Below are 23830 nucleotides of genomic sequence, written 5' to 3'. Positions count from 1 at the left end.
AGTTCATTGCAGAAAAACTACGTTCACATTCCGCACTCGGCAATCCAATGCTGTTTGTTATTGATAAGAATTTTTTGAACATTGGTGGCCGTACAAGAATTTTGGCGTTTCTCCGCTTAGTACTGGTTTCAGACCCTGTTTGCACTCCCTGAAGTCCTTTATTATTTCACTGGGGCTATTAATCTTAAATCTTTCACACATTCGAAAAATCTCATTTTCTCCGTAAGTGATCGATATGTTTTTAGGCCAGAATTTGGGGTGAATGACCTTCATGTCATTCCTAATAACATCATAGCTTTCAGATGCATTCACTGTTGATAACAGCCTGGATGACAAATTATTTGCCAAGCTGCGATAAATCTGTTTATCAGAAATCTGTTCTTTCAGAAAGTTTGACACATTGAAAGTTCATACTTTCTAATGAAATGTTAGCTACATTTGCATGTCGTCCCATTGCATCAACCCGACTTTCAGTTTTATTAAAAGTGTATTGTCGTTGTGAGCTTGAACAAGGTTTACACTTGATCTTGGAAGCTGTAGAGATAGATCAGCCAACTCTTCTAAGGCATCATACATTACAGCTAGGTTGGAGACAAAAGATGTAGATGACAATGTATCACAAAGCCCTTTGTAAGTAGACCGTTATTTTGAGTCCCGTTTCGTGTCCTCTGATGCTTCTAAAGCATGATCGTCGTACGCTAACACGAATAGTGTCAAAACAACACAAAAGTACGGCGGCTAAAGTGGCTGCACTGTTCAATGGCCATCTTCGAGACCCCGTATCTATCCACACTGTCCGCCGAGAACTCCATAAAGCGAATAATCATGGACGAGCTGCTTTACCGAAACCATTAGTGACGACAACCAACGCAAAGAAAGGTGAAACACGTCAGGGGGCCGGCCATGGTGGCCGAGCGGTTAAGGCGCTACAGTCTGGAACCGCACGACCGCTACGATCGCAGGTTCTAATCCTGCCTCGGGCATGGATGTTTGTGATGTCCTTAGGTTAGTTAAGTTTAAGTAGTTCTAAGTTCTAGGGGACTGATGACCTCAGAAGTTATGTCCCATAGTGCTCAGAGCCATTTTTTGAACGACGTCAGGAGCATAAATCCTGGACGGCTGGTCAGTGGAAACACGTCACATGGTGCGACGAGTCAACATTTTCGTTATTTCCAACACCGGGCCAGGTTTATGTCTGGAGAACGCCAAAAGAAGCCTACAATCCTGATTTCTTGACTCCAGCCGTTAAGCATGGAGTTGGAAGTGTGATAGTGTGGGCAGTCATATCATGACATTCTGCTGGTCCCACCATTACTCTCAAAGGCCGTGTTTCAGACAACATTATGAGGTGATCAGGTGCATCCCATGATTCAAATGTTGTTCCCCAACAATTATGCCATATTTAGGATCGATAAGGTACTCGTTCACACAGACAGGACAGTACAATCCTGCTATGAGAAGCATGAAACTGAACTGCAACGTCCTCCCTGGCCAGCACAGCCACCAGACTAACACCATCGAACCCTTACGGGCGGTATTGGGGCGCAGACTCCGGAACAGATTTCCGCCTCCCTCGTCACTACAGGAGTTAGATGAGGTTCTGATCGAAGAGTGGCATAACATTTCACTAGAGACTATACAATCATTATAAGCCAGTATTCGAAGAAGAATCGAGCTGTATTTCGGGCAACCCCATTAATAAACCATTCCCAAGTAAGTACAGCTGTTTACATTATTTCGCCTATCCCCTGCATTACCTAATAAAACAGAGCTATCATGACAGGCGAAGCAAATTAGGAAACATATGCTTGTCGTAGTAAAGTAAGAATATCAGATGAGATCCAATCCAGCATCCATCAGTCCACACAAACAGGCGGAATCGACTTTAAATACGTTTTCAAGTGAAAACAGTGACTGCTTTCATCCAAATAGGGACCCATAATATATTCATACCACGTCAGTTTGCGGAACTTACTCCCAGTAGCATAACCGCGTTCAGATGCTCCGATAGAAACGTAACATGCTGCCGCTGCCACCCCTCCCTCTCCGGGTAATAAGGAGCGCTAAACAATGAGACCCAATCTTGCACGTAGGCAAAATATTTGAGCTGTGGGAGGAGTTCGCTTCGTCCCTGGAAACTAATGTCGCCCTGCTAACCAAGACTGATGATTGGACCATAAAGACCACTGGTAAAACTGGAAGTACAATTCTACGTGTTTGACGCATGTTTCATATTAGCTTAGCTGCGATATCACATTTGTTACTGAAGATTCACCAGCATCTAACCACAAGTATTTAAGGTATTTATCGGGCTATGTGTCTTAAGTAACACCACATAATATACTCTCTTTTATTCACAGCTTGGCAAAAAATATTGTTTAGTGAATTTGTAGTAACAAAGGTATAAATGCGTAGTAGTTAGTCACTATTTGGAAACTGGTATACCACAATTAAAAGCAATTTGCCATCCTGCTTCCATATTGTTCAGTTTTCTATACTATAATTCGGCTTCAGATTTTTGACGAAAATTCTCAAATATGAAGTTTCATTTTTTTAGTACAAATTTTTGCTGTGGAAGATCGGTAACTAAATGTTACTGCATATGTTTCAAACGTTTTAGCATGGACTTCTGATATATACTTCGTCAACTTGTGTTGAAGCAGCAAAGTTTCAACAGGTCCAAGAAAGAAGGCAGCGTGGCAAATCCATTCGGTCGCACTCGAGAAACAGCAAACTATAGTACGAGCTTTGTTTCGTACCTCCGAAGAGTGGAGTGAGGCGTTTTCACCTGAGCCACTCTCCCGAAAACTGCTTCTCTCCTCGGTATTTTGCGCGCCTCATTGTACATCGTAACTGAGTTAAAAAAGCAATGTCTTTCAGTAAATGAATATTCTGCGGCTGAAAATGCGTTTTTGATGAGAGGTGTCGGCAGAAAATAGCAAGAACCGTCCGGCGTCGCAAACGAGTTGCCAGAACGCAATTTACACCGGCGAGTGTCCAGCCGCGAAGGTCATCTCACGTCAGTCAACGAGCCTGCTCTTTGGATGACCCCTAGCAGCTCGCGTACGATGGAACGGAAGATGGGCCACAATATTACAGTCACCGTACATCCTAACATCGACTCTGCCGAAAGTGATGAGAAGTTGATGAGAAGTTTTTCACTCTCGTCATATATACGAGTCTGTCCGTTGCAGGTTTGCTGATTTTTTTCCTCCTGTACGATGCAAAATAGCTGAGCACCCGTATCATTACTTAAACGGGCTTGTTTCCCAATAAAACTATCTGTGCTTCTTAAAGTTGGGTAACACATGCGAGCCTAAATGGCGTTAGTAGGTGCGTCGTTCTGTAAGGATTAACGTCGCTGGGCCTGGAATGTTAGTTAAAAATCAACAAAGATAGGGAAGTAGTAAGATAAACGTTACGTACGACCCACGACTTTTAAAGAGGTCACAGTTTGTACGAAAACCGGCGTCCACGGTCGTAAATGGGATCTCCTTCGCGATGTCGTGAAAATTCCTACCCTAGTGGTTAAATTGTGAATTAATGCCAGCGCACGACCAAGTTACACTTCTAGGGAAAGTGGACTCAACTCACCGTAGCAAATAAAGGCATATCGTAATAATACTAAGGAGCGAGTATAATCCTCATTGTTATCACGGAATAACAAGTAAAACTTTATTGTACTGGTACCAGATGAATGAGTACAATACTCGTTGCATTCACAAAACTTAAGTAAATTATCCTTGTACTTGGTCACTGTAAATATGACGAAGCCGACACAATGAAGTTAACCATTCTGGGTATACAGCAGATTCTGGGTGTGTAGCAGATTATGTTCATTTTTAGTGAGTCGCCGAACCAGGGAAAGTTGCAGCAGAAGATAAATGATCTTGAAATTTAAGTCAAATCTGTTCATGATGGTAGTTTATTTGCTGTGTATACTTCAAGAAATGAACAACAATTGACGCCGAGCAAATGTATCTTAATCCGGGTAGCCTGCGTGTTAAACTGCCATTTCCAGGACAGTGAGATGTGCCGGCATCAGATAGAATCCGCCCGAAGGATAGACGACTAGGATCGGTGTGCCGGCGAGGGTATATACAACTTCAACAATGATTTTCAGTGTCCCAGGAAATCTCTGAGCATAATAATTTAAGTTTCTTCTTCTGATATAGTTTCATCACATTTACTTCACGTTTTATTCATGTAGAAGACATAATGCAGAAATTCTTCATCTTACGTAAAATTATTAGAGCCAGTGCAATGTAGTTTTATCACCATTCAATCCTCCTGTTTCTTTCCATTATTTTGTTATTTTTATGGTACTAGGGCCAATGTAAGCTTCATAGAGGTTACATCTCTGGTGTAAAGCTATTTTAGGAGTAATTCAATACAAAAATATTTGTTTTGCCTTTCATCTCTTTTCCTTAATAAAGTCCCCTTTCCGCATGCATGTTCGAAGCAACATTGCATCGTACTCCTGAACAACACGGGCACTGTAATACTGTATTTATCCACCAAGAGATGGCAAGAGACGTTCTATTAAAATGTCTCCCCTGACAGGGATATCCGTAATGGATGTAAGAGTGCAGCTGTGGACACATCATTGACGACATATGGAAGTTTGGGTCTGGGCGAGAGCCGGACACGAGTAGCCCTATAGAGAGGCTACCGCTTGTGGTAAGCAGGAAATCGGGACTCAAGCCCGGCCAGGTACCCATTTTCACTGTCGTCATTCCATTATGCAGTTGATAGTTGTTCATATTCGCAACTGCGAACAGGTCATATTTTGGAAGTTTATTCCAGTTCCGGTGTTTGCGATACAAGCAAGGTCAATCTCTAGCAAAAACTGTCTGTAACAGAGGCTTTGCACCTGTGTTTATTTTGTTTCCGTGTATAGCGTAGGTGATATGACCGACGATCCTACATCACTGACACTCAACATTTTTCTTATTATACGTTCCATCTACATTTCAACGAGTGGAACTAGCTCTCGAGATGCCGACCATTATAGAGTCGCGGTTCTTTTCAGCGATTTACAGAGCGGAATGGTATTCGGCCTGAGGAGTTCTGTACTGGGAATGAGTAGGAGGGAATTACCAGATCGGCATTTCACTCTCAAACAAGAAATATCTGCAGAAATACTTACTGGAACTGAGGGACTGAGAGATTCTTATTTCTTTGTGTGTGTGTGTGTGTGTGTGTGTGTGTGTGTGTGTGTGTGTCAAAGGAAAGACGAATGTGTGTCTGGAATGGTAAAAGAAAGCTTTTATTTTTGTAACAGCGAGATGGAAGATTAAGGGAGAATCCTGAAGAGCAGTGCCAATTCATTTCCAGTGGTAGGCAGAAGGTGACCACAGGAGAGTGGCCAGAAAAGGAATAAAGAGGATCGCTCTACTGTGAAGAGTGGCATTTCGGGTGACAATTTGAGTGATATGCTGCCCTTTGTTTTCCTACCGGTGACTTCCTGCATCGTATTGTGGATGCTCCAGAGGCGTAACAAAGATGTATCGGTGTCTACTGCACGCACGGTTACGCAGTGACTCGCACAACACGTCGCCGTTACATCACAGCTGAAATTTGCCTGTACACTAGCAATCACTTCAGAGAGGATCCTAAAATCTTCCCCTAGCCCAGACATAGGTTACTGTTGACTAAAGAGATTGCTTGTTGTCCACTTTAAATTTCTCGCGGCATAATGAATACTCCTTTAAATTTCGGGCATGCAGCACTGATATCAGTGGAAGAAATTTTATTTGTGCGGCTGCATGTCCGAAATTTAAGAGGCTGCTAGTTGTTCCGGAGGAACTAAGATTCAAAAAATTCCACTGAACGTGTATGGCCGCTTAACTTGGAAATTAGCTTCTCTTTACCGGCTTCGTCAACTAAAGCGATCTCTTAATAGAGGTAAGAGAATTCATTCAGTCGCTCATTCAAACACTATTTTCCACAAATTTCAGAAAGAACTATAGTCGTCACATGTGTGCAGTTTTTTTTTTTTTTTGTGGTTTTAGGGCGCACAACTTCAATGGTCATTAGCGCCCTGACTACTCTAAGAATGCACCGCGAGGCACAAGTTGACCACAACAACTAAAAGGGAAAACATGATAAAAGACAGACTGACAGGCATAGGATTAAAAAACAGCATCATCAAATGTCCTTAGCGAGGTTTGTCAAATTGATAAAACGAAGAACACGAGCAGCTGCTCGTGGGTCGTCCGCTAAAATGGCATCGAAAGTATTTGGCAGGTTAAAATCGAGGCGCAGTGTGTTAAGATCTGGACAGGACATTAAAATGTGTCTAACCGTCAGCAAGTGCCCACATGGGCAGAACGGCGCCGGCGCAGCCGTCAGCAGATGGCGATGGCTGAATCGGCAGTGTCCAATTCTTAACCGGGCTAAAACGACCTCCTCCCGCCGAGAAGGGCGGGAGGAGGACGTCCAAGCCACGGGAAGAGGTTTTAAAGCCCGAAGCTTCTTGTCGGTAAGTGCAGCCCAATCGGCATGCCACAGAGATAAGATGCGCCGACATATCACCCTGCTAAAATCGGACGAGGGGACGCAACAAGAAGCTGTCCGAGGCTGGAGGACCGCAGCCTTGGCCGCGGCATCTGCAGCTTCGTTCCCAGGGATACCGACATGGCCAGGAACCCACATAAAGCTAACTGGAGAACCGACGTCCACCAGCTGCTGAAGAGAGCGTTGGATCCGGTGTACGAAAGGGTGAACCGGGTACGGATCACTGAGGCTCTGGATGGCGCTCAGGGAATCTGAGCAGATGACATAAGCAGAATGTCGGTGGCGGCAGATGTAAAGAACAGCCTGGTAGAGGGCAAAGAGCTCAGCTGTGAAGACCGAACAATGGCCATGGAGCCGGTATTTGAAACTTTGTGCCTCGACAATAAAGGAACACCCGACCCCGTCATTGGTCTTAGAGCCATCTGTATAAATGAAAGTCATGTCGATGAACTTCGAACGAAGTTTCAAAAAACGGGAGTGGTAGACCGAACCGGGGGTGACCTCTTTTGGGAGCGAGCTGAGGTCAAGGTGAACGCGGACCTGAGCCTGGAGCCAAGGTGGCGTGCGGCTCTCGCCCACTCGAAAGGTTGCAGGGAGTGAAAAATTAAGGTGGTGAAGGAGGCGACGAAAGCGAACTCCAGGGGGTAGCAGGGCAGAGACATACAACCCGTATTGACGGTCAAGAGAGTCGTCAAAAAAGGAACGATAAGACGGATGGTCGGGCATTGACAGTAGCCGACAGGCATACCGACAAAGCAGTATATCGCGCCGGTAGGTGAGTGGCAATTCGCCAGCGTCAGCATGAAGACTCTCTACGGGACTGGTATAAAATGCTCCGATCGCAAGTCGTAAACCCCGATGTTGTATGGAGTTGAGGCGGCGTAAGATGGATGGCCGTGCAGAGGAGTATACGAAGCTCCCATAATCCAGCTTGGAGCGGACGATCGACCGATATAGACGAAGTAGGACGGTTCGATCCGCTCCCCACGACAGACCACTGAGAACACGGAGGACTTTTAAAGAACGGGTACAACGGGCGGCCAAATATGACACATGTGGAGACCAGCTAAGTTTCCTGTCAAATGTAAGGCCTAAAAATTTGGTTGTCTCCACGATTGGGAGAGCAACGGGACCGAGTCGTAAGGACGGTGGGAGAAACTCTTTGTAGCGCCAGAAGTTAATACAGACCGTCTTCTCGGCAGAAAAACGGAAGCCATTGGCGACACTCCAGGAGTAAAGACGGTCAAGAGAACGCTGAAGACAGCGCTCCAGGACACGTGTACACTGCGCGCTGCAATAGATGGTAAAATCGTCCACGAAAAGGGAGCCTGATACATCAGCTGGGAGGCAATCCATTATTGGATTGATCGCGATGGCGAAGAGAGCGACGCTCAAAACTGAGCCCTGTGGCACCCCATTCTCCTGGCGAAAGGTGTCGGACAGGACAGAACCCACACGTACCCTGAACTGTCGATCCATTAAAAAGGAACGAATAAAAAGAGGGAGGCGACCGCGAAGACCCCATGCATGCATGGTGCGGAGAATGCCCGCCTTCCAACAGGTGTCGTAAGCCTTCTCCAAATCAAAGAACACAGCCGCGGTCGGGCGCTTCCGCAAGAAGTTATTCATAATGAAGGTCGACAAGGTAACCAGATGGTCAACAGCAGAGCGGCGCCTACGAAATCCACATTGTACATTGGCAAGTAGGCGTCGAGACTCGAGCAGCCAAACCAATCGAGAGTTAACCATTCGCTCCATCACTTTACAGACACAGCTGGTAAGCGAGATAGGTCGATAACTGGAAGGCAAGTGCTTGTCCTTCCCCGGCTTAGGAATCGGGACAACAATAGACTCGCGCCAGCATGCGGGAACATGTCCCTCAATCCAGATGCGATTGTAAGTACGAAGAAGAAAACCTTTACCCGCAGGAGAAAGGTTCTTCAGCATCTGAATATGAATAGAATCTGGCCCTGGAGCAGAGGACCGTGATCGGCCAAGTGCGTTTTCGAGTTCCCGCATGGTGAATGGGGCATTATAACTTTCACAATTCGAGGAGCGGAAGTTAGGTGGCCTAGCCTCCTCTGCCTGTTTGCAGGGGAGGAAGGCAGGGTGGTAATGAGCGGAGCTCGAAACCTCTGCGAAAAAGCGGCCGAAGGCATTGGAGACAGCCTCAGGGGCCACAAGGACGTCATTCGCGACCTTCAAGCCAGAAACTGGTGAGTGGACCTTAGTGCCAGATAGCCGGCGCAGGCTACCCCAGACAACAGAAGAAGGAGTAAAACTGTTGAAGGTGCTTGTGAAAGCAGCCCAGCTGGCTTTCTTGCTTTCTTTGATAATACGACACTGAGCTCGTAATCGTTTATAATTGATACAATTCGCCACTGTAGGGTGGCGTTTAAAGGTGCGTAAAGCACGTCGACGAGCACGTAAAGCGTCTCTACATGCTTCGGTCCACCAGGGGACCGGTACGCGACGTGGAGAAGAAGGAGGGTGAGGGATGGAATATTCAGCAGCAGCGAGAATGACTTCCGTGAGGTGTGCGACCTGACGATCGCAGCTTGTAAAGGTTTGATCCTGAAAGGTCGCCCTGGAAGAGAAGAGCCCCCAGTCTGCCTTGGAGATGGTCCAATTTGAGAAGCATGGAGAGGGGGTATGCTGCAGGAGATGGATAACACACGGGAAGTGGTCGCTCGAATATGTATCAGAAAGTGCATACCACTCAAACCGGCGTGCAAGTTGGGGAGTACATATAGAGAGGTCTAAATGGGAATAGGTGTGAGATGTGTCCGAAAGAAAAGTAGGGGCGCCAGTATTGAGGCAGACAAGATCGAGCTGGTTGAAAAGGTCTGCTAACAAGGAGCCCCTCGGGCAGGATGCTGGAGAGCCCCAAAGGGGATGGTGGGCATTGAAGTCTCCAGTTAACAAAAATGGTGCAGGTAGCTGAGCAATAAGTTGCATCACGTCTGCCCTGGTAACGGCAGATGACGATGGAGTGTAAACGGTACAAAAGGAAAACGTAAAAGTGGGGAGAGTAATGCGGATGGCAACTGCCTGCAGGCCGGTGTGCAACGTGATGGGATCGTAGTAAATATCATCCCGGACCAGCAACATAACCCCTCCATGAGCTGGGATACCTACCACAGGGGGTAGGTCAAAACGCACAGAGGTGTAGTGTGCCAAGGCAATTTGATCGCATGGGCGTACCTTCGTTTCCTGGAGGGCTACGACGAGCGGACGGTGCAAGCGGAGCAGCAACTTCAAGTCCTCTCGGTTGGAGCGAATGCTGCGAATATTCCAGTGAATAAGTGCCATCGTAAGAAAAGGAAGATGAGAGAAGTGGTCACCTCGAAGGCCGCTTAGGGCCTGGCTTCGAGCGAGCACTGCCGCCGCTATCAGTAGGCGGACAGTCATCGTCCATTGGGTCTATAGGGTCATCGGCCATCTCGGGAGGATGGTCGGGAGTGGGAGCTTCCTCCGCCAGTGAACGGCCAGATGTACGGCTACCAGCGGTGCGGCCAGGCGAAACGGATGACGGCCTGGGGCGGCAACCGCTGGGTGGCGCAGGAGAAGAAATGCGCCGTGGCGGAGAAGGAGAACTGTGCTTCCTATGCGCCTTTTTGGAAGGACGTGTAGTGGAAGTACCGGTCGAAGGCTGGGAGGTCGAGGTACGGAGGAAGTCTGCACGGGATGGTTCCTTCTTGAAGGCCCGTGCATCTGAATTCTGGGTCTTCGTCTTAGCAGAAGCTGAGGAAGGTGCTCGTGTCTGTGGGGTGATGGGAGGAAGAGGAGACGTCGACCGCGCGATCTTAGCACTGGCCGAACGGACGACCGTGGTGCTGAAGGTCAGATCGCATGTTTGGGTTGCTACCTCCCGGGTAGTCCGAGGAGAGGCGAGGACAGTACTGTATTTCCCCGCTGGGAGCAGCGTGGGCTTCCTACTAGCCAATAGCTTGCGAGCAGCCGAGGTGGACACTTTCTCTTTGACCCGAATTTCTTGGATACAGCGTTCTTCCTTATAGACAGGACAGTCACGGGAGGATGCGGCATGGTCACCCTGACAGTTCACACAACGAGGAGACGGAGGTGGACAGTCACCCTCATGGGCATCCCTGCCACAAGTGACACATTTAGCCGCATTGGAACAAGACTGTCGAGTGTGATTGAAACGCTGACACTGGTAGCAGCGCGTAGGTGTCGGGACATAGGGGCGAACAGAAATAACCTCGTAGCCCGCCTTGATGCGCGATGGCAGCTTAACACTATCGAAGGTCAAGAAAATTGTCCGGGTCGGTACAAGGTCATTGTTGACCTTTTTCATGACCCTATGGACAGCCGTCACGCCCTGCTCAGCGAGGAATGATTGAAGCTCCTCGTCAGTCAATCCGTCGAGGGAGCTAGTATAGACTACACCACGAGACGAATTCAAAGTTCGGTGGGCCTCCACCCGGACAGGGAACGTGTACAGGAGGGTGGCCCGAAGCAGTTTTTGTGCCTGAAAGGCACTCTCAGTTTCTAGTAATAAGGTGCCGTTACGCAACCTAGTACAAGATTTGACAGATCCGGCTATGGCATCTACGCCCTTCTGAATAACGAAAGGGTTGACAGAGGAAAAATCCTTTCCGTCCTCAGATCGAGAAACAAGAGGAACTGTGGGGCAGGCGGTAGTACTTTTGTCACTGTTGGCTGGTCACGTTTCCGTTTTTGGGTCGAAGTCGAAAGAGATGGAGTAGAATCCATTGCGGAGGAATCCCCCATGATTGCCAGCGTCTCCGATGGCGCGCTCCTTCCTTGTGGGGACCCTCTCAGAGGGCACTCCCGCCTTAGGTGAATGTTTACACCTCAGGTCACACCTCCCGAGAAACAAACGGAGGGACCAATCGGCATGGTCAGAAGGTATCAGCTCAGGCAATCACCCCTCCCCGGGCCTGGCCTTTACCAGGGGGTACGCGCGTGCCTTACATGTCTACCCAGGGCGGGGAATTACGCGTTACCCCGTCACCGGCTACGCGTGCGAACGCGTGGGTCGGCCTTCAGGCACGCACAGGGAGGAAGGAAGAAGAGGAAAAAGAAGAGAGAGAGGGAGAAAGAGGACAGACTGTCTCAAACGCCGAGGCGGAGACCAGAGAAGGCAAGGAGAAGAAGGCAATGAGAAAGCAAGGAGAAGAAGGCAATGAGAAGGCAAGGAGAAGAAGGCAATGAGAAAAAGGCAATGAGAAGGCAAGGAGAAAAAGGCAATGAGAAGGCAAGGAGAAAAAGGCAATGAGAAGGCAAGGAGAAGTCAAGGGAAAGAGTAAGGAAGACAGTGAGGTGGAGAAGAGCAAAGAAAGGAACCAACAAAAGGAAGGAAGAAACGAGAAGTGAAAAACCAAAAAGACCACGATGATAGGTCGTGGAACCGTCCGTCTCCGGACGCAGGCGCTAACTACCCCCGTGAGGGGGATGGACTCCTTTTAGTCGCCTCTTACGACAGGCAGGAATACCGCGGGCCTATTCTAATCCCCGGACCCGCAGGGGGGATGTGTGCAGTGACTCAAGGCATACATTGCCAGATAGAAGGAGCCACTGCCCATATCATCACCGAACCCCAGCTACACTATGTGATCAAAAGTATCCGGACACCTGGCTGAAAATTACTTACAAGTTCGGGGCACTCTCCAACGGTAATGCTGGAATTCAATATGGTGTTGGCCCACCCTTAGCCTTGATCACAGCTTCCACTCTTAGAGAGACATTCGTTCAATCAGGTGCTGGAAGGTTTGTTGGGGAATGGCAGCCCATTCTTCACATAGTGCTGCACTGAGGAGAGGTATCGATGTCGGTCGGTGAGGCCTGGCACGAAGTCGGCGTTCCAAAACATCCCAAAGGTGTCCTGTAGGATTCAGGTCAGGACTCTATGCAGGCCAGTCCATTACAGGAGTGTTATTGTCGTGTAACCACTCCGCCGTAGGCCGTGCATTATGAACATGTGCTCGATCGTGTTGAAGACGCAATAGCCATCCCCGAATTGCTCGTCAACAGTGGGAAGCAAGAAGGTGCTTAAAACATCAATGTAGGCCTGTGCTGTGATGGTGCCACGCCAAACAACAAGGAATGCAAGCCTCTTCCACGAAAAACACGACCACACCATAACACCACCACCTCCGAATTTTACTGTTGGCACTACACACGCAGGTAGATGTTCACCGGGCATTCGCCATACCCACACCCTGCCATCGGATCGCCACACTGAGTACCGTGATTCGCCACTACAGAAAATGTTTTTTCACTGTTTAATCGCCCAATGTTTACACTCCTCACAACAAGAGAGTCGTCATTTGCCATTTACCGGCGTGATGTGTGGCTTATGAGTAGCAGCTCGACCATGAAATCCAAGTTTTCTCACCTCCCTCCTAATTGTCATAGTAGTTGCACTGGATCCTGATGCGGTTTGGAATTCCTGTGTGATGCTGTGGATAGATGTCGGAGTATTACACATTACGACCCTATTCAACTGTAGGTCAACAGACGAGGTCGGCCTGTACGCTTTTGTGCTGCACGTTTCCCTTCACGTTTCAGCTTAACTATCACATCGGAAACAGTGGACCTAGGAATATTTAGGCGTGTGGAAATCTAGCATACCGACATAGCCGCGCGGGATTAGCCGAGCGGTCTGAGGCGCTGCTGTCATGGACTGTGCGGCTGGTCCCGGCAGAGGTTCGAGTCCTCCCTCGGGCATGGAAATGTGTGTAAGCTTAGGGACTGATGACCTTAGCAGTTAAGTCCCATAAGATTTCACACACATTTGAAAATTTTTGAACACAGATGTATGACAAGTGACAATCACCTGAACACGTTCGAAGTCCTTGAATTCCGCGGAGTGCCCCATTCTGCTCTCTCACGATGTCTAATGACTAATGAGGTCGGTGATAAGGAGTACCTGGCAGTAGGTGACAGCACAAAATATGAAAAACGTATGTTTTGGGGGGTGTCCGGATACTTTTGATCACATAGCGTATGTTTCACACTTTGGACGTAAACTCCATCAAAAGTTAGAAACAGTGTGAAACAAGATAATCTGAGGCAAATGACGTACTTCCATTGCTCGACAGCCCATATTTCATAACTTCGGCACCTCATTTTCATTTTCATATTTTTGTATCACTGAAGCAGTCACTGTGACACTGCCAGCAGTCTAAAATATTGTACGTCATTGCATTTTAGTTCAATTTATCGCTGGTCAGTTTGTGTGGAAGCACATTCAATGAAGGCACGATTTCGAGGAAGTGGACCTGATACTTTAGTATTTTTATTTATATCTTGATCCCTTTTGGAGAGTCTTGTATGACAATTGTGATGATGAAGGCTTGACCTTCGAAACGCTACCATATCAGTATTTTTACACTATGAAGATATGGTTGGGCCGAGATTTGAACATGAATCACTCGTGACTTTAAAGTGCTACCAGCATTCTATCTAGCGCAAAGACAGTAAGCAGAATTAATAGGGGCATTGGTGGAGCAGCTCCTCGTAAGTGACACGTTTCTGTAGTCACTGCAAAGCGACACTTGAGGTGGTGTAAAAAGCGACGCCACCGGACAGTAGAAGAATGGAAACGAGTAATTTGGAGTGATAAATCACGCTGTCCTCTGTGGCAATCCGATGAAAGGGTCTCGGTTTGGCGAATGCCTGAAGAACATTATCTCCCATGATGCGCAGTGCTATCAGTGAAGTATGGAAGAGATGATATTGCGATATGGAGGTTTTTTCGTAGTTATGGTGTTTTCCGCTTCTGCGCTTAAGAGAAATCCAGATGAGGAAGGATATGAATACATTTACAGCATTTTGTACTACGTTTGTAGTACAGGACGCCCCAGAAATATTGCGACAAACTTTGATGGAGGTGTAGAGTGTGCCCCGAGGTATAAATCGAGGCTAGGAGCCTGCGCCCAGAGACGTCATCCAATGACGCTACAGAGGATCGAAGTTTTAAGGCGTCGGCACTTGCCACTAGGTAACGCCTTTGGCTGCTAACCACAATTTGTACCCTGACAGAACCTAGGTGAAAAGTCTCGCAATGTTATTCGAAGATCGCAACTGACTGCCACGATTGTCAGTGTTCAAGATGGGAGCTAGCTGCTGCCGTAGAAAGGTGTTGTCTCCAGTTAATGCGATGCTCTGTTGCCTAGATGGATGACAGTTTCAGACATGGGTTTCTATCTGCAGTTTATTTATTTATTCACTTTTTTCTGTAGTATTGTTCGGTATAGATCTTTCCACATAGAGGCAGTTAGTCGCGATCACTGATTTGTAGAACTGGTTTGTAGAACCGTGACATGGGCCGTGGTTGGCACGCCACTTGAGGCCAACATCTACTTCCTCCTGCGAGCCATGATACATCGCTGGCAACCCAGTTGTTTATTTAGCGAGCGCGAAGTAGGGAGCGAGGAGAGACAGTTACGGAGTCAGAGGACATGTTGTGGCTATCGTTTCAGTACGTGATTCGCTCCCAATTCGACGCGTGGCTTTGGAGTCGTGACGGGCCTGTTACATGCTAAGGCAACCACGATACAAACAGGTTTTCGTTGCGCGTATACTGTGGAATTGGCTGTATTCCATAGTAATAGTATTTTACCGCTTGTGGAATAAGCGTAATGTAGAAACTTTAGTGAAGATTGCGGTATGAGGTGCTTTGGGCTCTCCATAATGCGCTGAACTTTGGTCTCTTTCAGCTCACGTATTCTACTGTGGTGTGGACATGTGTCAAAATGTCATGCCCTGTTGGAACTGATGTAATGTAATGTGATGACATTTAGCTAAACGGCCAATCTATCAGCGACGACATTCGAGAAGTACTAAAGGTGCTATCTAGATAAACTTCATCTAATCCTTCTCGAACTTCTGCATCGCTAAATTTGTTGCCTATTTTAACGGTGTTCACGTTAACATATATTTAGAAATCGATCATTATTAAGAGTTGAAGCTGGTGAGCTGTTACGAACTTTACTCTTAGACAAGATGTAATTGCCTTTGTTGATTGCTAAGCTATCCATTGTTTATGGGGTTGTGCTACAGTAAACCCCAGCTGTGGATTGAAAAAAACATTTTGCTTCATTTATGGGATATTTTCATTTGGAACACGTGTAATCACTTGGTAAACTGAGTAGTGTGAGTTGTGTGTTTGAGTACAAAGCGTTTCGTAGAATGATTTGTAATCGTCCTGAACACTTAGCGCTCATGTTAATCTACGTGTTGCAGAAATTTACTTAGGCGATGTGATGCCATAAACACATGCGGGATCATGGAGACTTGTAACATAAAACGGCCACCTTTCACGGCTTTCGAACTGTGAACGTTGGCTATATGTACAGAGTGCACATCCATTTGTGATTCTGAAATAACTATCAGTATTTCTTTTACAGGTTAAGTTTGGAAATTTTCTATTTATCTGTTTTCAATAAATATGTTGTGTTTAAACTGGCACCCAAGCTCAATCAATCGCTCCATCGTCTTTTAAGCTGCAGCATACTGCCGCAGACATTGCCCCCTGTCACTAAGCTGCATCTGTGGGAAAATTCTTTGTGGACAATAACATTTCCGAAACAGGCTATCCTGCCCGCAGCCAAAACCCGAGCCCGATGGAACACGTTTGGAGTGAATCAGAACGTAAACTGTTGCAGGACTCTGCGTCCAACTTCACTACATTCTCTGGTTTCGGCACTTCTGGAAGAATGGGCTGCCATTCCTCCATCGACATTTTCTAAGTGTCCACAGCACGCTGTCCCAAAGCCTAAGGGTTGACGAACGCTTATTAATCACCACTATCAGTTGTCTGGGAACCTGTGTAAAGTAAATTAAATACAAGATATGACGAGTGCTAATCTTTTATCCCTCTCAACGTTCTCACAATTATTTACTTGGTTACTAATATCTTTAAGGGCATGGCGGGACAACCATATGACTTGTTACATTGTCTGGGTTGATTGGGTCTTATGGCTGGGTAACATCCTTAGACCAGGGCCGGCCAAACAAAGAACGTATTTCCTTTGTTGTGATTTGTTACAATACAGTCCCAACCGTTCAGGTTTGAAGTCAATATATATCGCAAGGTCGTGCGTTTCGCCTGCGCAAGCGAAATATTTTCTTCTTGACTCCGCGTTGCTCCATGGCTAGCGGAGAAAAGTAAGAAAATCGGAATGTGACTGGACTGTTACGAGACATAACGAGAAGACATCTGGGAAGTGTGTACAACGAAACTGTCATTGTCAGTCGCCATACTATATAATTTGTGTTTTTGAGATTCGAAAGTAGTATGAAATATTAATGTCGAGTAAGTAACGGCCAGAATAGAGTCTGTTGCATTTTAAAGGTAATTGCGCGTATTTAACTATTATCAAAGGATTCTGTGAGGAATTATTATGCACTGTAGGCTTGTACAGGACTTTGAACATTTGGTGGTCAATATTTGCGGGAGAACCTGCTTCTATCACACGGTCAAAGCATAGAGAAAGTTTTCTCTGATAAAAAGAACTCATTTCAGTCGCAGACAATAATCGATTAACCAAATGCGAATGGCAGTTCCAGTTGGAGAAGATCCTAGAGAATTTTCCTTTCTCTTACAATTCAAGAATTTTACAGGCAAACGTCGCAATCGGCAGCTGCTTCTCCACCACGAGAGTAACTTGTCTACGTGTACGAAATTATGTACGCGGTGGGGATCGTCGACGCCGATAGAGTGTTCTTCACAGACATACAGAGACACTACACACACTTGTTTAGTAACAACGAGTTTAATATTTACCAGCTTGTAAAACGTTAATTCTTCTTTTCAGCAGTAAAATATAGTTGGCTTCAAATGAAGTAGGCATCTCTAAACTGTAATCGGATTTCCTTCGTGCACTAAAAAAACACAGAAAAAACAGCCCCCTTGTTGATATAAGGGATGAGAAAATCTTCCAGGCGACTAAAACCATGTAAACATGGACGTATCCCTTCATGCATAGTCGACGCCCTCGTCGCGCAGTGAGCAATATCGGGCGGAAGGGAGAGGAAGGAGGCGTAACAACAACTTCTGGCATGTAATAAAAGCTCTGTTACGACGCGTCAAACGAAAGCACGGGAAGATAGTCACGCAGTGTTTACCTGTCGCCGGCGATCGGTCCTGAAAGGGAGGGACGACTGTGACGTTATGAAGCAGGGGCGAACAGAGGGGTGGTCGCCGGCGGGGCGCGTACCTAAGCTACCCTACTCACATCATTTGTTTAATTAGCTTTTCCGACCGTCACTTTGACAGCCCCGCGTCCACCCTCCCACTGCTAACCCCACAGTTGCAGCCCGATCCGCTTCTCGTACACCACCGATGCACATGAAACAAAATACGTTACCGGGAAAACTCTCGCATACAGCGATGGACAGGCAATCTACATTGCTTCCCGTTAAAAATGGAACACCATAAACCAGCACGCAACAAGAGTGAAGTTGGAAATGATGTGTACGACGTATAGTGAGGTGACAAAAGTTATGGGATAGCGATATGACATGTACAGATGGAGGTAGTGTCGTGTACACGAGGTACAAAAGGACACTGTATTGGTGGAACTGCATTTGTATTTAGGTGATTTGTGTGAAAAATTGTCCGACGCGATTATAGTGGCAAGTCGGGAATTACATCTACATCTACATACATACTCCGCAATCCACCATAAGGTGTGTGGCGGAGGGTACCTCGTACCACAGCTAGCATCTTCTCTCCCTGTTCCACTCCCAAACAGAACGAGGGAGAAATGACTGCCTATATGCCTCTGTACGAGCCCTAATCTCTCTTATCTTGTCTTTGTGGTCTTTCCGCGAAATGCAACAGACTCCGAACGCAGAACGGCAATTGGAGCTAGAGGCATTGGAGGTTCTATTTAGGAAATCGTTAGGAATTTCAAAATCCCGGGATCCACAGTGTTAAGAGTGTGCCGAGAACACCAAATATCAGGCATTATCTCTCACCACGGACGAAGCCGTGCCAGATGACAGTAACTTAACGACCGAAAGTAGCGGCGTTTGCGGAGAGTTGTCAGCGCCAACAAACAATACTGCATAAAATAGCCCTACAAATCAATGTGGGAGGTAAGACGAACGTATCCGAAATTTGGCGGTAATGGGCTATGGCAGCAGATGACCGACGCGAGTACTTTTGCTAACAATACGACATCACCTGCAGTGCCTCTCTTTGCCTTGTGACCATATCGGTTGGATCCTAGATGAGTGAAAAACTGTGGCCTGGATTTGATGAGTCCCGATTTCAGTTGGTAAGACCTGATGGTAGGGTTCGAGTGTGACGCAAACCCTACCAAAACATGGCTCCAAGTTTTAAACGAGGCGTTGTGGCTCCATAATGATGAGAGTTGTGTTTACACAGGATGGACTGGGTCCTCTGGTACAAATGAACCGATCGCAGACCGGAAATAGTTATGTCCGGCTACTTGGAGACCATTTGTAGCCAGTCATGCACTTCATTTTCCCAAACAACGATGGAATTTTTATGGATAAGAGTGCGCCTTGTCGCAGGCCCACATAGTTCGCAACTGGTCTGAAGAACGCTCAGAACAATTCGAACAAATGATTTGGCCACCAATAAAACGTTTATGGGACTTAATCGAAAATTCAGTTCGTTCGCAAAATTCTGCACCGGCAACACTTGAGCAATTATGGACGGCAATAGAGGCAGACTGGCTCTGTTTCTGCCTGGGGCTTCCAACGACTTGTTGAACCCATGCCACGTCGTGCTGCTGCACGAAGCCGGACAGAAGGAGGTCAGATACATTATGAGGTATCCTATGACTTTTGTCACCTCAGTGCACTTGGATACCCAAATGATTAGCACTTCACCGCAACCACACGCACGAGGTGGGAGCAACAACATCCACATTCTTCATACCTATGTGCATTACTGAACAGCTAAGACGGAGCAAACTCCCTATTGCATGTTGTCTACCTAATAGCTTAAGGGGCAACAAAAATTTTAGTTTCAATATTTGGCTCTGAGCACTATCGGACTTAACATCTGAGGTCATCAGTCCCCTAGAACTTAGAACTATTTAAACCTAACTAACCTAAGGACATCACACACATCCATTCCCGAAGCAGGATTCGAACCTGCGACCGTAGCGGTGGCGCGGTTCCAGATTGACGCGCCTAGAACCGATCGGTCACAGTGGCCGGCCAGTTTCAATATTTCATACAGTTATTGGGTGGACTGAATAATTTAGAATGTTGTCATAATGTACGAATTAAGAGGTACAATGTTATGTTAAAGGTTTAACACGGCAGGCCAGGCATTGCCGCTAGAAAGTATGTGTACAACCTGAGGCAGCGTGACTCGTGACGCACAAATTACACCAACCATATTCGTCCAGTACTTGAGAATGAGAGTACTTAGGGACAACAAATTTTAGACATTTTTTCGCTGACATCCCCGACAAAACGATGAGCGGTTACTACATTTTCGCTTTTCATGCAGCTTTTCAGCACCAGGCATGACATTTCAGTTTATTGCTTCTCTACCACTACCATTGGCAAGCCATTCTGTAGACAGTATCCATGTATACCACTACACGTAAATGGCAAATTACATCACTGTACGACACATAGTCCGATAACTCTGACGTCATAAATGATGAGATGCGTCTCTTAAAATCCAGCGCCGAGTAACAAACGCTCGCTTAGAGACGGCCGAGAGAAGGAGGTAAGGAAGATTACTCGTAGTCGGAAACTCACGGGTAGCATCCAGCAGACGCCACCACGTCCAGTACTTGCTAAGGTCAGACCGGACAGAACTCCAACGCAATGGACGCAAACTGTTTGCAATATCAATAGCAGGGGACACGCCGAATACTGTGCCTCCTACCAAAGTTGATTATAACGTGCAATGTTCACGGCTGCGACCAACACTCGGCCCCGCCAAACCCACAATGAGCAAAGGCACCATTCTTGCCAACGGTCCACTGCAGACGCTTGGCCACGCACGCCGTTCATTTCCTCTCCTCGCCGCCCGGGTCACACTCTCCAGTTCTCTGCAGGCCGCCGCAGCCCTTAACTACCTTCTCCTCCAACCTACCCTATACCGGCGATAGCAACGCTTCATGCGCTCTTGGGGCCAGAGGGATTCCAAACCCGCGGGAACTACGCGAAATGAAACGCGGGCGCACGGCCCACTTCCTTTGGTCAAGATGTGCCAAAGATTTCTTGTCTCTCCAACTTTATTCAGCACCTCCTCATTAGTTACGTAATCGGCGCTTCAAATCTTCAACGTTCTTCTGTAGCACCCAATTTCGGAAGCTTCTATTCTCTTTTTGTGTAAATTGCTTATCGTTCATGAAAAAATTTTGGGAATTTGTGGTAAGATCTTATGGGCCCAAACTGCTAAGGTCATCGGTACCTAAGCCTACACACTACTTAATCTAACTTAAAATAACTTAGGCTACTGAACACACACACCCATGCCCGAGGGAGGATTCGAGCCTCCGACGAGGGGAGCCGCGCGGACCGTGACAAGGCGCCACAGACCGCGTGGCTACCCCGCGCGGCTTATCGTCCATGTTTCACTTCCATACGTCGTTATTATCCCGACAAATTCCTTCAGGAAAGACTTCCTAACACTTAAATATGTATTCGTCAACTATTTTGCTGCCCAAATAGCAAAACTCGTCCACTAGTTTAAGTGTCTCGTTTCGTGATCTAATTCCCTTAGCATCACACGATTTAATTCCACTACATTCCATTATCCTCGTTTTGCTTTTGTTATTGTTCATCGTACATCCTCGTTTGTAGACAGTGTCCACTCCTGTCAACTGCTCTTCCAAGTATTTGGCTGACAATTACAATGTCATCGGCCAACCTAAAGTTTTTATTTCTTCTCCCTGAACTTTAATTCCTACTTCAAATTTTTCTTTTGCTTTCCCTTACTACTTGCTCGTTGTAGGTTTACCAACAGTCATTCTTCCCGCGCGCTATTCGCGAATGGAACAGGGGAGGGAGGATTAAAAAAATGGCTCTGAGCACTATGGGACTCAACTGCTGAGGTCATTAGTCCCCAAGAACTTAGAACTAGTTAAACCTAACTAACCTAAGGACATCACGAACATCCATGCCCGAGGCAGGATTCGAACCTGCGACCGTAGCGGTCTTGCGGTTCCAGACTGCAGCGCCTTTAACCGCACGGCCACTTCGGCCGGCGAGGGAGGATTAGTTTGTGGTTGCAAAGTACCCTCCACCACACAGTCAGGTGGCTTGCGGGGCATTGACGTAGATATATAAACCACCTCTTGCTCAAACGGAACGCTAGTTATCCTGACTATATTTATCCAGTGATCCAATGTTAGATATTGAGATCAATTAGCGACATACAGTAAAATTTGGCTCTGAGCACTATGGGACGTAACATCTATGGTCATCAGTCCCCTAGAACTTAGAACTACTTAAACCTAACTAACCTAAGGACGTCACACAACACCCAGTCATCACGAGGCATACAGTAAAATTTAATCGTAATTTCAAAGCCTAAACTTTTTCTCACTTATATGCTTAATCTCAAATATTTAACACATTGAAACATTTTTGGAGTAATCAGACATTTGAAGCTGTATTATACACGGGAGAACGCTTATATAAGGTATCGGCAGGGTCTAGGGTGTTTAATGGTACGGAAAGATTAGGAAACGTGTTTCTCAATCAGAAATCGCATCTAAATGTTGATTGTTTGAGAGGAGATCGTGTAAGAATGCATCACATGCTGGAATCTGACATCTGAATATCACGGCCTGTCGAGACTGCATGCCGCTGATGGTAGGACAATGTGGTTGTTTGTGTACATGGTAGCAGCCAGTCAGGAAAATTTTATTGAATTTGTTTAAAAAAAATTTCAAAAGCTCAGTCAAATCTTTAAAAGTTATCCCACAGATCAGCTTCCGCTGTGCCTATGTGACAAGCTGCCTGCCTTTCAAAGCCGAGGCAGTTCTGTCCAGTTAAAGCTGCTGACAAGAGACGCCTTCAGCCCTCTGCTGAAACTGCTAGCGAAATTCACGCCATTGGTTTTAGCCAATAGCGAGCGTAGGATATAGATCACGTGTCTGGACGCTGGAGCCTGCGTTCCAAGAACGGCCACCGAAATAAGTTAACATGAACCGCCTCTCCTTTCATTGGCCACTTCAAAAAGTTGTTCGACCTTCTTGATTGGCCTAAACCTGGTAACGTCCGACCCTAGGCGCGCCCCTTGTAGACCGTACACTGAAATAGATTCTCTTCATTTTCCGTAATTTCCTGTTCTGTCGCTTAACGGCAGCCCTGAGTTCCCATTTCCAAGTCCTGACCGCTCGACCTCCTGTACGTTATCGCTACAAGCCGGATGCAACAATCTTCTTGCCCCTTCCCTGGCCATGAACATTTGCATTGGTTGCCGTATCACGACTGCATGAATATTGAATCGATGGTCAGATCTCAACAGCCCGAAGCAACTAGCGTCCAGAAGGACTCAAATATTTTTCGCTCTGTGAGCCTCGCAGGATCGTGCTTTGAGTCAGGAAATGGAATTTTTTTCAGCAAGACAATTATCCACGTTGACAGCTGGACGATGTCTTCAGCACTATGATCTGTCACCGCAGCAACCAGCGGCGCAGCAGTAAAGAAAAAAAACCGCCGCGACGGTGGTGTACCCAGCGACAAGCGGGACGTGGGTCATACATCTGCGTAAAGGATCACGGCGGACATATCAGTATATGGATGCTCTAAGGAAAACGAACGTTACCGGACAAAATTCGTCACCGTTGTACCGGCGCCCCGTTGTACGTCATTATACGGCGGTACGGGAGGGAGAAGGGTGTGTTGCTTATCCAGCACGATTATCTCTGATTAGCTTAGCCGATAATTTGGACGTGACATTTCTGAGTTGTTATAGCCAATGACCACTATCTTAGAGTACTCTGCAGCGTTATTTTCCAGCAAGATAATGTAAGACCTAATGTTTCCCGTGCTTTACTGACCTGTCTCGATAAAGAGTTTTCGACTATTGTCCTTGGCAGCTTGTTCTACAGGTCCGTCACTCAAGAACATCTGGCCACCGGTTGCTGAGAAAACACCGTGCCGCCACTCACCAGCGAAACAGCGATGACGCAAATCAGGCATGGAAATGACACATTCAACATTGCTATCTCTTCTCTTCGATTGCTTAGGTGGACTGGCGACTTTCTAGCAAGTTTAAATAATAATTACACAGAATTCGAGCGTCTTAGAGGCAGACGTCTAGCATCGTTTTAAACAATACTTTATACAGTGAGTTTCACAATTATTG

This window comes from Schistocerca serialis, chromosome 2 (assembly GCF_023864345.2).
Source record: "Schistocerca serialis cubense isolate TAMUIC-IGC-003099 chromosome 2, iqSchSeri2.2, whole genome shotgun sequence".
Classification (NCBI taxonomy): domain Eukaryota; kingdom Metazoa; phylum Arthropoda; class Insecta; order Orthoptera; family Acrididae; genus Schistocerca; species Schistocerca serialis.
The sequence above is the reverse complement of the archived record's forward strand: the minus strand, read 5'-3'. Positions refer to the sequence as shown.